The sequence below is a fragment of the Sphaeramia orbicularis genome, chromosome 1, assembly GCF_902148855.1.
Source record: "Sphaeramia orbicularis chromosome 1, fSphaOr1.1, whole genome shotgun sequence".
Lineage (NCBI taxonomy): Eukaryota > Metazoa > Chordata > Actinopteri > Kurtiformes > Apogonidae > Sphaeramia > Sphaeramia orbicularis.
The window spans coordinates 22918678-22930948 of NC_043957.1; positions in this window are offsets into that span (position 1 = coordinate 22918678).

Consider the following 12271-nt stretch of genomic DNA (forward strand, 5'->3'; position numbering starts at 1 on the left):
CATGCAGGATAGTGGCTCTCTAGGACCAGGGTTGCGGACCCCTGTCCTAGGAGCTGTGTTGTGGGGGTCATGTTGCCCCTGGTAGGGTCTCCCATGGCAGATTGGTCCTAGGCCAAGGGCCAGAGCAAGAACGCTTCAGAAAACCCTTCATGACAAGAAACAAGGGAATGTGGACCCGGCCCAGAGGCTTACCAGGGCTCCGTCCTGGAACCAGGCCTGCGGTTGGGGCCCGTGGACGAGCACCTGGTGGTCGGGCCTTTGCCCGTGGGGTCCGGCCCTCACCAGGGTCCAGGTCATGTGTTCACTGCCAATTATTTGATTCTTAACCAGAGCTGCTCAGCTCAGTAGGTAAGGCCTTGGACTCCAGTGCAGTAGAGCTGGGTTGGATTCCTGCTTGAAGTGCTCATTTTCAGCTTAATCAAATGCTTATTTTAACACATTTTTTCTACTTGTTCCTCTTATTTTAAGGCTTAAATTCTTAGAGCCAGCTCACTCAGCTTATATTTAGTATATTTCATTTATTTTGAGGCTGTAAAAAGTTACAGTAATCTCATCTTAAATCCAGCATTTTATGCTTATTAAGCCTTCTAAATACATCCGTAGACATGCCTATTTCTAGATTAACAATCTTAATTCAAGAAATCTTGTCAAGGGAAATGATCTTGCTGCATGGACAGATAATTTCACTTATTTTGAGTCCCTTTTTCCTCAGATTTTGTGTTTTTATCTTGTTTTTAGACACCTTTTTTTGCAGTGTTCCGTTGGATTTAATATTGTCAAAGCTCAAGTGCAGTGATTTCATCTACAACTGTCTTGTTTGTCTTAGTTTTTTTGTTTTCAGCAGCAGGATGAGAAAATATGAAGAGACACAATGGACACTGGTTTGGATCATCAATGGTAGAAAGACTCAACATGGAAGTCAACGTTTTGGTCTGTATGCATTTTTCTGCATCTGATCAGGAATGTCCACTCCAGTTGTACATTTGTGTTGTTGTGGCAGTGGGTGTCACAGTGGAGAACTTGGGTCTCAGTGTCGATGGTTCTGTCTTGATATTTCTAGATGTGAGTGTAAACGACATCGGAGGAGACGTCAGTGATGGACCTGTGAGGGAGACCAGGACTAGAACCCAGACCCTCCCACAAAACCCAAAATGACCCCTCTGCCTCAAACTGTAACTGCAATAAACCGCACAAACTTCTTTTTTTTTTTCTTGTCTTTGTAAAAGAACCCAGATGGAGGTTTAGTTCGTTTAATAGAACATTGTTACACTCAGTCTAGGGGTTGCCGAGACGCAACATGGTGTGAGACTGCCCTCCATCCATGTCCTTTAACAAACAGGAGCAAGCTAAAAAAAATTAAATGACCAGCAATCACACAACTGCAATTTGAGGGATTTATTTACAGAAAAAAAACAAGAAAAGCAGACCTCTGCCAAGACAGAGCTGCAAAATTTAATCAGTTGTTTCTTGTGCCAGTATCAACATTTCCTGAAAATTTCCTGAAAATTAGTCCATAACTTTTTGAGTTATCTTGCTAACAAACAAACAAAGACGCAAACACACAAAGTACAGTGAGGACAATAATACCTCCAGTGGCTGTGGTGGAAGAGGAAAGACTCAGCGTGGGCGGTCAAGTGAGTGGTGGCACCTGGGGAGTGAGCCCAGGACGCTGGGTCTCACTGCTGAACCCTCTGGAGGTGTCGTGGGCCCAGTCAGCCAAACACCGGTGAAGGAGGGAGCCCACCATGACCCAAAGGGTGCCACCAGTCACAGTACCAGCCCAAAGTCTCATGTATGCAAGATAGGGATCTTCACATCTAGTCCTACAGAACTGACCTGGTGGAGGTAATTAAATCAGGTAGGGAATCAAAGGAACAAACATAACAAACAGAATCATACTCCAAACTCACTACGCTGACCTACAAACACAAACCAAGGAAACCAAAGTCCATCCATCTTACCTACCCTCCTAACAAAAAAAACAGGAGAAAACTTTAAGAAAAACATTCCCTCCTTTTGCGTTTGATTATACAAAGCTCTCCAGCAAAAATGACAGATGGCTGGTCACAAATGAGGGGGATGAGAAGAGAGGGGTCTCCTAGGAGGTAGGGTGGTCCTGCTTTAGATTTCCCCACACATCGCCGAGGAACCAATGAGCAGCAGCAGTCCAGCACCACACCTGCAGCTCATCCTCACTCAACCACTATCTGTAGGGAGAGACAGACAAAGAACACACACCCATACACAGAAGAAAAAAGAAAAACGACAAAAACACAACAGAATCACAGCTGACACAGCACATGACAGAATCCAAATCACAAACCCTTAAACATGTCATTGCTTGGATTGTACCTCACTGATCTAGTGGTTCGTAGTGGAAGATGGTGTTTAACCCTTAGGGGTCTGAGCCTGTTTTGGCTGTCTTCCAAAACTGATTTGACCTTTATATAGCACTAGACTGTTTTTGTTTTGTTTTGTTTTTTACCATACCTATGTTTAGTATATGTTTTTCAGCATTATTTCACCTATAAGATCTGATATTTCTGTTCAGACTTGATCTTACTTTAATAATATATTGGACCCAAAAATACACAAAAATATACAATTTATTTCAGTGAAATCCACAATCGTGGTCAATGATCTCTTTTGGAAGTTTAACGAGTAAAACAGGTTGCAAATATTGTGACGGCCCCTGCTTAGGTGTCTGAGTATGTGCTTGGTTGTGATGTCACTCTGTGTTTCTCTCCTGAGGTGATCAGCTGAGACATCATAGTGATTGGGAGCACCTGGGCCCGGTGTTCCTACGGACCATAAAAGTGCCAGATCTGGAGTGGCGCGCGTTCTCCTCTCTCTCCTGCCTACCAGCACCTTTTGTTTGATTTACCTTTTGTTTCTTTCAGCCACACTACTTTCCACTTATACTATCTACACATCCACATGCACACCACTGATATTACTGACTGATATTACAGCCGGGTTATGACAGAATGGGGGCTCGTCGTGCTGTTCCTGGTTGTGTCGGGTGATTTAGTTTTGATATTTGTTATTTCTTTCAAGGTAGGTTTAAGTTGGTAAAATTTAAGTAATCTGGTTTTGACTTCCAGTTGTGCATCTGAGCTTTGTTTGTGAGTCGGAGTTTTGGTTAGTGACTCTGTTAAGGTTTGACGGTCAGCATTTGAGGTTATCCTGTATGGATTTAAAATTGGCCTGGCTGAAGGTGTTGGTTTTTTCCTTCAGGTTATGTTATAGCGCAGGGCCGGTGGGTGCGCGGTAGTGGAGCGTGTACGCTGGTGCCTTTTGTTCTTTGTTATGTTTGTGGTTCAACAGCTGTTGCGTGATCAGCTGTGATTGAAGGAGAGCACACAGTGCATTTTGGCTGTCGGATTGTTTCAGGTACGTGGAATTTTGGTTTGCTGTTTGAGTATATTAGTTTGTGAATTGTGTTTCTTATCTTGGGGTGCTGAGGGAGACTTTAATCCAGGGGCCAGTCTTTTGGTTTGTGCCGGTGAGACGGTTGTTGGTCCTCGGTGTGCAAAGTGGTCACAAGTTGTGTGGAGTTTTCCCTTGTAGGCTTAGCGACGTTCCCCTTGGGTTCGTTGCAGGGGTTTGTAGTGTTGTGGCGAAAGTGGTTGAAGCATTGTCTTGGGAGCATGGCCGTGGTTTCGGGAGGGTTGCTAGTTTACTAGTTGCTTTTCCGTGCCAGCGGTCTCTAGTGCATAAGTACCCACCACAAGTAGCTGCATGAAGCCTAGAGGGGAGCTTAGTTAGGCGGGTTGTGTTCAGAGAGCGGGGAAACTCCAAGCCGGTGTTCAGGTGCACACTGGGATACTTCACTGTCCTGCTGGGCCTGTTTGGGTGGAGGTTTATTGTCTGGTCCTGGTTGTGAAGTTGGTGCGGAGATGGCTGAATGTGATGCGTTTATTGCGGCTCCATCAGAGGAGGCTCTGGAGAAATGTACGAAAGATCAGTTGCTTAAGATTGCTGATTATTATTCAGTGGCCGTGGGAGATAAAAAGCTCAAAGATAACATTAAAGCGGCTTTGAAAGTAAAACTTTGTGAAATTGGTGTTTTGACAGACCCGGAGCTGACTGCTTCCTCTTCCGGGTCCTTTCCTGGGCACACTCAAGGGTTAACGTTTGAACAGAGGAAAGAGCTTCTGTTGTTGCAGATGGAGCATGAGGATCAGAGACGAGAAGTGGAGGCTAAGACACAGGTGGAGTTGGAGATGATCCGCCAGCAGACTGAAAGGGCAAGGTTGGAGCGACAGCGGGTTGAGGTGCGTCCTTTTGACGTTAACAACTTGCGGTTATTGCCACAATTTAATGATAGGGACCCTGATTCATTTTTTGTGTGTTTTGAGTGGGTTTCTGTGGTGAGGGGCTGGTCTGATGTGGCGTGTGCTCAGCTGCTTCAGTGCGTCCTCACGGGGAAGGCGCAGGAAGCCTATTGGTCTTTAAGTTCGGAGGGTAGCTCCAGCTATGTTAAAATAAAATCTGCTGTGCTTAAGGCTTATGAGCTTGTACCGGAGGTGTACCATCAGCGTTTTAGATCGTGGGAAAGGCGAAGTGGCCAAACATATGTTGAGTTTGCTCGTGATCTGACTATCCATTTCAAACGCTGGTCAACTGCGCTTGACGTTTCGACTTTTGAGGGTTTGTGTGACTTGCTTATTTTAGAGCAGTTTAAGAACACACTGCCTGGTGGGACTGCGACTTACATTACTGAGCGAAAGGTTACCAATGCTGCGGAGGCGGCTGTGTCAGCAGATGAGTATGTACTGCTCCATAAGGGCAATTTTAGAGAGCGCACCCCAGGCCGTGATGGTTATGGGTGGGGTGGGGTTAATCGCGGTGCCCAGGCAGCTGATCAGATGCGTCCTGGGAAGGTTGGTGCGTTTAAAGCTGATTTAAAATCACGGGCAGTTTTGATAACAGTAACATTTGTAATTACTGTCGTGGAGCTGGCCATTGGAAAGCGGATTGTCCTGTGTTACATTCTGTAAATAAGGGGTGGAGATCTCATGTTCAACCTGTTGCAGCTGCTGCACCTGTCCTTACTGGCTGCATGTCTGAGGTGTTTACCTCTGATGTCAGGGAGCCAGGTGTGTTGGAGGCATATGCTCCTTTCATTAGAGATGGGTTTGTGTCACTGGTGGGCAGTAATGTGAAAGTCCCAGTTAAAATCTTGAGGGACAGAGGAGCCTATAATTCGTACACTGTGGGCTCTGTGTTGCCTTTATCTGCGGAGACTGGTACCGGTGAGAGGATCTTCAGTTGGGGGATGGGTTTAACCATTCTTCCTGCTCCGTTGCATAAGGTGTTTCTTGACTGTGAGCTGGTCCAAGGTGAGGTGGTTGTGGGGGTGCGGCCGGCGTTTCCTATTGAAGGGGTTAATTTTATTTTGGGCAACGGCCTGGCTGGCGGCCGCGTCTGGACAGACCCTCCTCCTTCACCTGTGGGTGGGCGTGGTCCGGTGTCTATGGTTTCAGACCTGAGCTCCAGTGATTTACCTGAGGTGGGTTCAGTGTGTGTGGCTTCCAGACAGGTGAGGGAGGGGACGAGGTCCATCCAGACAGGTGAGGGAGGGGACGAGGTCCATCCAGACAGGTGAGGGAGGGGACGAGGTCCATCCAGACAGGTGAGGGAGGGGGAAGAGGTCCAGGATCACAGGTCAGGCCAGGGCACAGATGAGTCCCCTCAGATCCCGTTGTCATTGGGCCCCAGGCAGCTACAACTGAAACAGTAGCCCCTCCCCCAGAAGGGAATGGGGAAAAGAGACACTGGGTGAATAAATAAGTATTATTGCACATGAGGAGGGAAGCAGCAGCAAGGTATAGTGTGTTATTGTTTAAGTGTCCGTTTTACCCAGGGAAAGAAACTGTTTGTCGTTCTGGAGGTTGGGGCTTTTATACTAGCTCCAGTGAAAATCTCAGCTTTGCATCACTTTTGATTGCACCACATATTTCTTTCAGGCATTTGAACTTTAATAATTTAGAATTTATAGAACTAAAATGCTAGTGTGATATACTACTAAGGGGGACAAACTGATTGTGCATAATTGAAAATCCTGACATACCAAAGGAATTCTAGTATTAGAATCTGATTTAGGTAAATTAAGGAAATTTCTGCATGTAAAAATCATTGTAGCCAGTGTGTATAATAGACTGTAAATAGGCTATGTAATGGATGAGCCATCTACCACCCACTGGTTTATGACCTGAATTTTGAAGCCTCTTGATGAATTATTTGCTTCATTGACTGTTTATTTGACTGTTGCTTATTTTCATATTCAACAAACTCTGTAAAGCCCTGTGAGGTGACCTTGTGATATTGGGTTCTACAAATAAAACTGAAATTGAACTGAATACCATGGCCATCACAATGTTAGTTTTATGGAAACAAGTGGGTACAGTTGGAGAATAGCAAAGGACGAAACTGAAACTCACTGAAAAGACGAACCACATTAACTAATAGTGTCATAGTAAACATAACGGTGTCATTTCTTAGTCAATATTAATACACTCAGGTGTGTTTGATAACAGTGATGTCAAAGTTGAGACATATAGAAACACACTAATTAGAGCTACTCAGCTACTAATTAGCAGGCTAGCTGGTAGAACATATAACTCAATGTGAATTAATGCTAATGTGGTTGAGTTGTGTCAATTACTATAAATAAGTACAAGTAAACTATGACAGGATCCTAGGGTAGTCTTGTTATTATAACTACTTAAGCAGAACCATGGGAGAGCCGCTTGTCAGGGAAAAAAAAAAAAATTCAACAAATAAGAAATCTGTGTATTAAAAAAACATATTTTTGAAAAATTACCCCCAGTTCCGCCATTTGATAATTATTGGAATTTTCTTTTATGGACGTCGGTAGGTAGGGGACTAGTGGATATTTGTCCAAATTTACAGACCCAGGTTTTCATGCATGAGTGAGCAGGGGCAGATTGCACAATCCAAGTTAAAACTGGTTAGCATGAAGTAGAGGTGGGATTTAAATCCAATCAAAGGTCATGGTAGGGTTAGGGTTAACTAACTTGGCCTGTCCTCAGTGACATTTTCAGGCCTAAACAAGTTCAATTAACTTTGAAAGGCAGGAACAGCTGCTATGGGTAGAGAAATGAAATTGACATGGTGGCCAAAGCGTTAATGCTGCAACCTGGCAATTTTGTGGAAAACAAGATGGATGCCTATTGTCCCCTCCCATGACCTTTGATTGGATTTGAATCCCACTGCCACTTTGCACAAACCAGTTTTAACTTGGATTGCGCAATTTGCCCCTGCTCACGCATGCATGAAAACCTGGGTCTGTGAATTTGAACAAATATCCACTAATCCCCTACCTACCGACGTTTATAAAAGAAAATTCCAAAAATTATCCAATGCGGAACTGGGGATAATTTTTCAAAATGTATCATTTTCTTTGATACACCCTGTATATGTCAGCCCTGCGATGAACTAGCGACATGTCCAGGGTGTACCCCACCTTTGCCCATAAGTAGCTGGGATAGGCTTCAGTGACCTCTGTGACCCTAGTGAGGATGAAGCAGGTAGATATTCAGATGTTCATTCATTTATTTATTCATTCATTCAGATAATGAATGAATGAATAAAATAAAAAATCTGAATGTCTGACTCTGCAACTGAGCTAAAGCTAGCTGTTGGCAGACTCACCTGTCAATCACAGTGGCCACTTCTATAATTATTGGCTACATAAGGTTTTGTCTTGCAAGAATCTAAAGTCAACTGTAAAAACCAAAACCTTTTTTTGTATCAGACAATATATGTTTTATTTCTGCTGTAATGCGGATCATTTTAATGTGGGGGCCCAAAGGGAATGACCTTCTTCTAGAGCCTCCTCCCAGTGGACATTCAAGTTACTGTAGATTTTGGTGTATTAATGACAAACTTCTTATAAAATGTTATTCGGTCTCGGTTTGGGTGCTCTTGACTGTGTTAAAGGGGTCATATTTTGCTAAACCCACTTTTATTAGTCTTTAGTACATTTATTTGTATATTTGGAAACCCTCATAGTCAACCAATAAAGACCCATACAGCTACCAGAGTGCAAAACCAGCTACTGATGTAAAATGTTTAATACCTGTTGATCCACTTATCCAGTCAATACATGTAAATAACTAGTGTAAAATGCACTTTTTCATGGTCATCAGATATGACTCATTTGGACGTTCAGAGGCTCCATAGTGAACTTGGAAACACTGTCATCTTCTACAACAGTGATTCACCAGTAAAACCCATGGAGTCTGATAAATGACTGTGGATGGACACACTTGGTTTATGTTCAGTTAATGATATATTTGTTGAAAAAGTCACTTTTACTTCAGTTTTCTCTGTTTCTAATGTAATAATCCTCAACTTTAAACTGAGCTTTTATGAAATTCTACATGATCAGTAAATTAAACAAAGGCTAATACATGATTTTCACTAAAAAAGCACAAAATACAGAGGTTAATATTGTTACAGATGATGATAAATCATTTAAGAAAGGTTAAATAAAGACAAAAATTCATTTGGGAACTGACACAAAAGTAGCACTGGGTCTTTATGGGTTAAAAAAGTTTGAATTTGATTTAAAGGGCCAGAGCTCAAAACAACCTTTCTAGTGTCATTACTCAGAAACAGGGTTGAAGATGGACCTGTGGAGTTGAATTAATGAAGAATTCAGACCCAAGCAGAGCATTTACCATTTATGTAGACCACAGGGAAATGTTTCAAAATGCATAATTCTATTTAAAAAAGCAAAATATCACTCATTTAAGACTGGCTCATAAGACCTTTACAAAACACACAAATACAGGAGGATGTGGGAAAACACCCACAACCAGGTAACATGGGAAAAACTAAGCTACCTGATTGGATACCTGCGAGGAGGAAGAGAGAGACCAGGAGAGCAAGCAGGACACAAAACAAGCAGCAAAGCCCTGCACTGGGGTTGACACAACTGCCACATTAAAATAGGAATAATTTTGTTTTCAGACTCATTCCTCTTTTTATTCCTATTCATACACATCAGTGATCTCCTTTGACCAGATGCAATGATGACATACTGAGTTCCAGTAACACTTTATCTATCAGGAATACATCACATTGTCACAATCATTTCATGAGGTGAAAATACATTGGTCCAACTTTATGGGAAACAGTGTGCATTTCGTAGAAAGTATTTAAATTATCCAGTCAAGAACAAACTAAACTATCCCTCCATTTTCTGAACCCACTGTATCCTCACTAGGGTCACGGGGGTCACTGGAGCCTATCCCGGCTACTTATGGGCGAAGGCGGAGTACACCCTGGACATGTTGCCAGTTCATCTGACATATAGAGACAGGCAATTTAGATGAACCGATTAACCTATCAGTGCATCTCTTTGGATGGTGGGAGGAAGCCAGAGTACCCGGAGAGAACCCATGCAGACACATGGAGAACATGCAAACTCCACACACCCCACCGGTGTTGGAATTGAACCCAGGACCTTTTTGCTGTGAGACACAAGTGCTATCCACTGCATCACCATGTCGCCCACAAACGAAACCATATAACATAAAACAAATTTTTCATTATTATCAACCATCAAAATCTGCAGTCACGTGCAGAAGAGCATATGTTGAAAACACTCATCAAAAATCGTCCTCAGGATCAGAGAGGAATTGATAATGTTGATAGATACAGTTATATAATAATGTTATGTAATAGAGCCCTTCATTGTTAAGACAATTACAAAAATGCCAAGAAATGCTCCAATGATTAATAGTCCTTCAATCTGGATGCAAATCTGGACCATCTTTGAGGATGACAGAGGGATGGTGGAGTAACTTCAGAGTAAAAACACGAAATGTGTTGTAGATTTTGAGTTTTAGATGTGAGCAGACAGACAGACCCAAAATCGTCCTTCTGTAGTTTTTTTTTTTTTTTTTTTTTACAGATACTAGATATTTCTATTTTCCCCAACCTTTTACATTCCTGTTTCATTTTCTGTTACATGTGCGACTACTGCTACTGACGCTCCATGTGTCCACGAGGACAACAGGCTGTGTATTTACAGAAAAAAGAGGCGGAGTGTGACTAAAATGAGGATCAGGTTCAGAACAACAAGGGGGACAGGTATGTTTTCACAGCAGTTGGACCTGTGTGCTACTGTACCTGTAAACGCCTCAGTTCAATAATTCAGTGAGTGATGGTTTGTACCAGACTTGACCTCTCAGTTCCCAAAGCCCAACATTTATGTATTATACAAACTACAGCAGGAACAAAAAACAAAATAGAATAAAAATAGAACAATGATGATGATGATGATGATGAAATTCTTTATTCAGTCATCACATAATACAACCACTGTCAACACTACAAATATTACAGATTAGTGACCGAAAAGGCACAGGCAGAAACATAATGCTTATACATGCTTATATTAATACCTGTCCTACATAACGAATTAAGCTACCCAGCGTTCAATATAGGAAAAAAAAGAAAAAACAAAAATGCAAACAACCAAACAAGCAAAAACATAAAGGAGTGAAACTAAACCAAAAAAAACAGAAAACATAACCAACCAAATAAATGATAATTGAATGTACAGGGTGGGGAAGCAAAATTTACAGTGAACATTTAGTTGTTTTTTCTCAGCAGGCACTACGTCAATTGTTTTGAAACCAAACATACATTGATGTCATAATCATACCTAACACTATTATCCATACCTTTTCACAAACTTTTGCCCATATGAGTAATCAGGAAAGCAAACGTCAAAGAGTGTGTGATTTGCTGAATGCACTCGTCACACCAAAGGAGACTTCAAAAATAGTTGGAGTGTCCATAAAGACTGTTTATAATGTAAAGAAGAGAATGACTATGAGCAAAACTATTACGAGAAAGTCTGGAAGATACTATTAAAGAAGAATGGGAGAAGTTGTCACCCGAATATTTGAGGAACACTTGCGCAAGTTTCAGGAAGCATGTGAAAGCAGTTATTGAGAAAGAAGGAGGACACATAGAATAAAAACATTTTCTATGATGTAAATTTTCTTGTGGCAAATAAATTCTCATGACTTTCAATAAAGTAATTGGTCATACACTGTCTTTCAATCCCTGCCTCAAAATATTGTAAATTTTGCTTCCCCACCCTGTAGAGTAGAAAACAAATTATTTACTCATTAATTATTAGATCTTAACATTTGTATGTAACAAGTGTTAAGATCTCATAATTAATAAGTAAATAATTATAAGGTTACAAGTTTTAATCTTCAAAAATTGCCCTACATGCCATCTTTATAAAAACCAAAAATGAGCTGCACATTTGTAAATCCATGCTGGCCTTATTCCATAGTTTAACTCCAACAGCAGATACTTTATAGGTCAGATGACTTACAATTTGGCCAATGACTTCTTTAACAATTGCCATATCAACTGAATGTATATCAGCTGATGTTTTGTTTTTGAATTTTCTTACTATCTCAATTATATCAGTTTCATCAATTCCATGAAGGAAGGCAAGACAAGGCAGATTTATTTATATAGCACATTTCATGTACAAGACAATTCAGAGTGCTTTACATAAAATATTAAAAGCATTACAGCAGGGAAGCAATAAAAAGTATAGGCATGAGAGAAAAAAAACAAAACAAAACAAAAACAGATAAATTGATAAAACAGATAAAACAGATCAAAACTTTAAGCTTAAAAGAAACAGTGCAGATCTGAACTGATGAATAAAAACTCTATTCAAATGCAGCTGAGAACAGGAGAGTCTTTAACCTGGATTTACAGTATGTAAATAACATAAGAAAATAATAAACAATAATAAGGAACATAGTATTGCTGTTACCAGGGGCGTCGCTACCATTGTGGGCCCTTTTATAAAATCCAATATCTTGTCATGTCTTGTTGATCTGTCGGGGTGGGGTGGGGTGGGGGGTTCACACATAATGTCACTTGCGCTAGTGTGAAAACGAAACTGAAACTTCACATGCTTTCAACATCCGATTCCTGACTTTTATGCCTCCCTTATGCAACAGATCTTATCACAACTTCCAGCCTGTACCCACTGGACCCCCTCCTCTGCTCTACCCCCCCCCCCCCCACACACACACACACACATACACACACACAAATGCTAATGTTGTTTTTACTGTCCTCTAACCATTTGTTGTAATATTCCATCTTCTGTTTTCCCATAATGAAAGTCAGTGTATTCTTACATAACTTATACTTTTTCTCACTTTCACTGGTTCTTAGATGTAAAAATTTC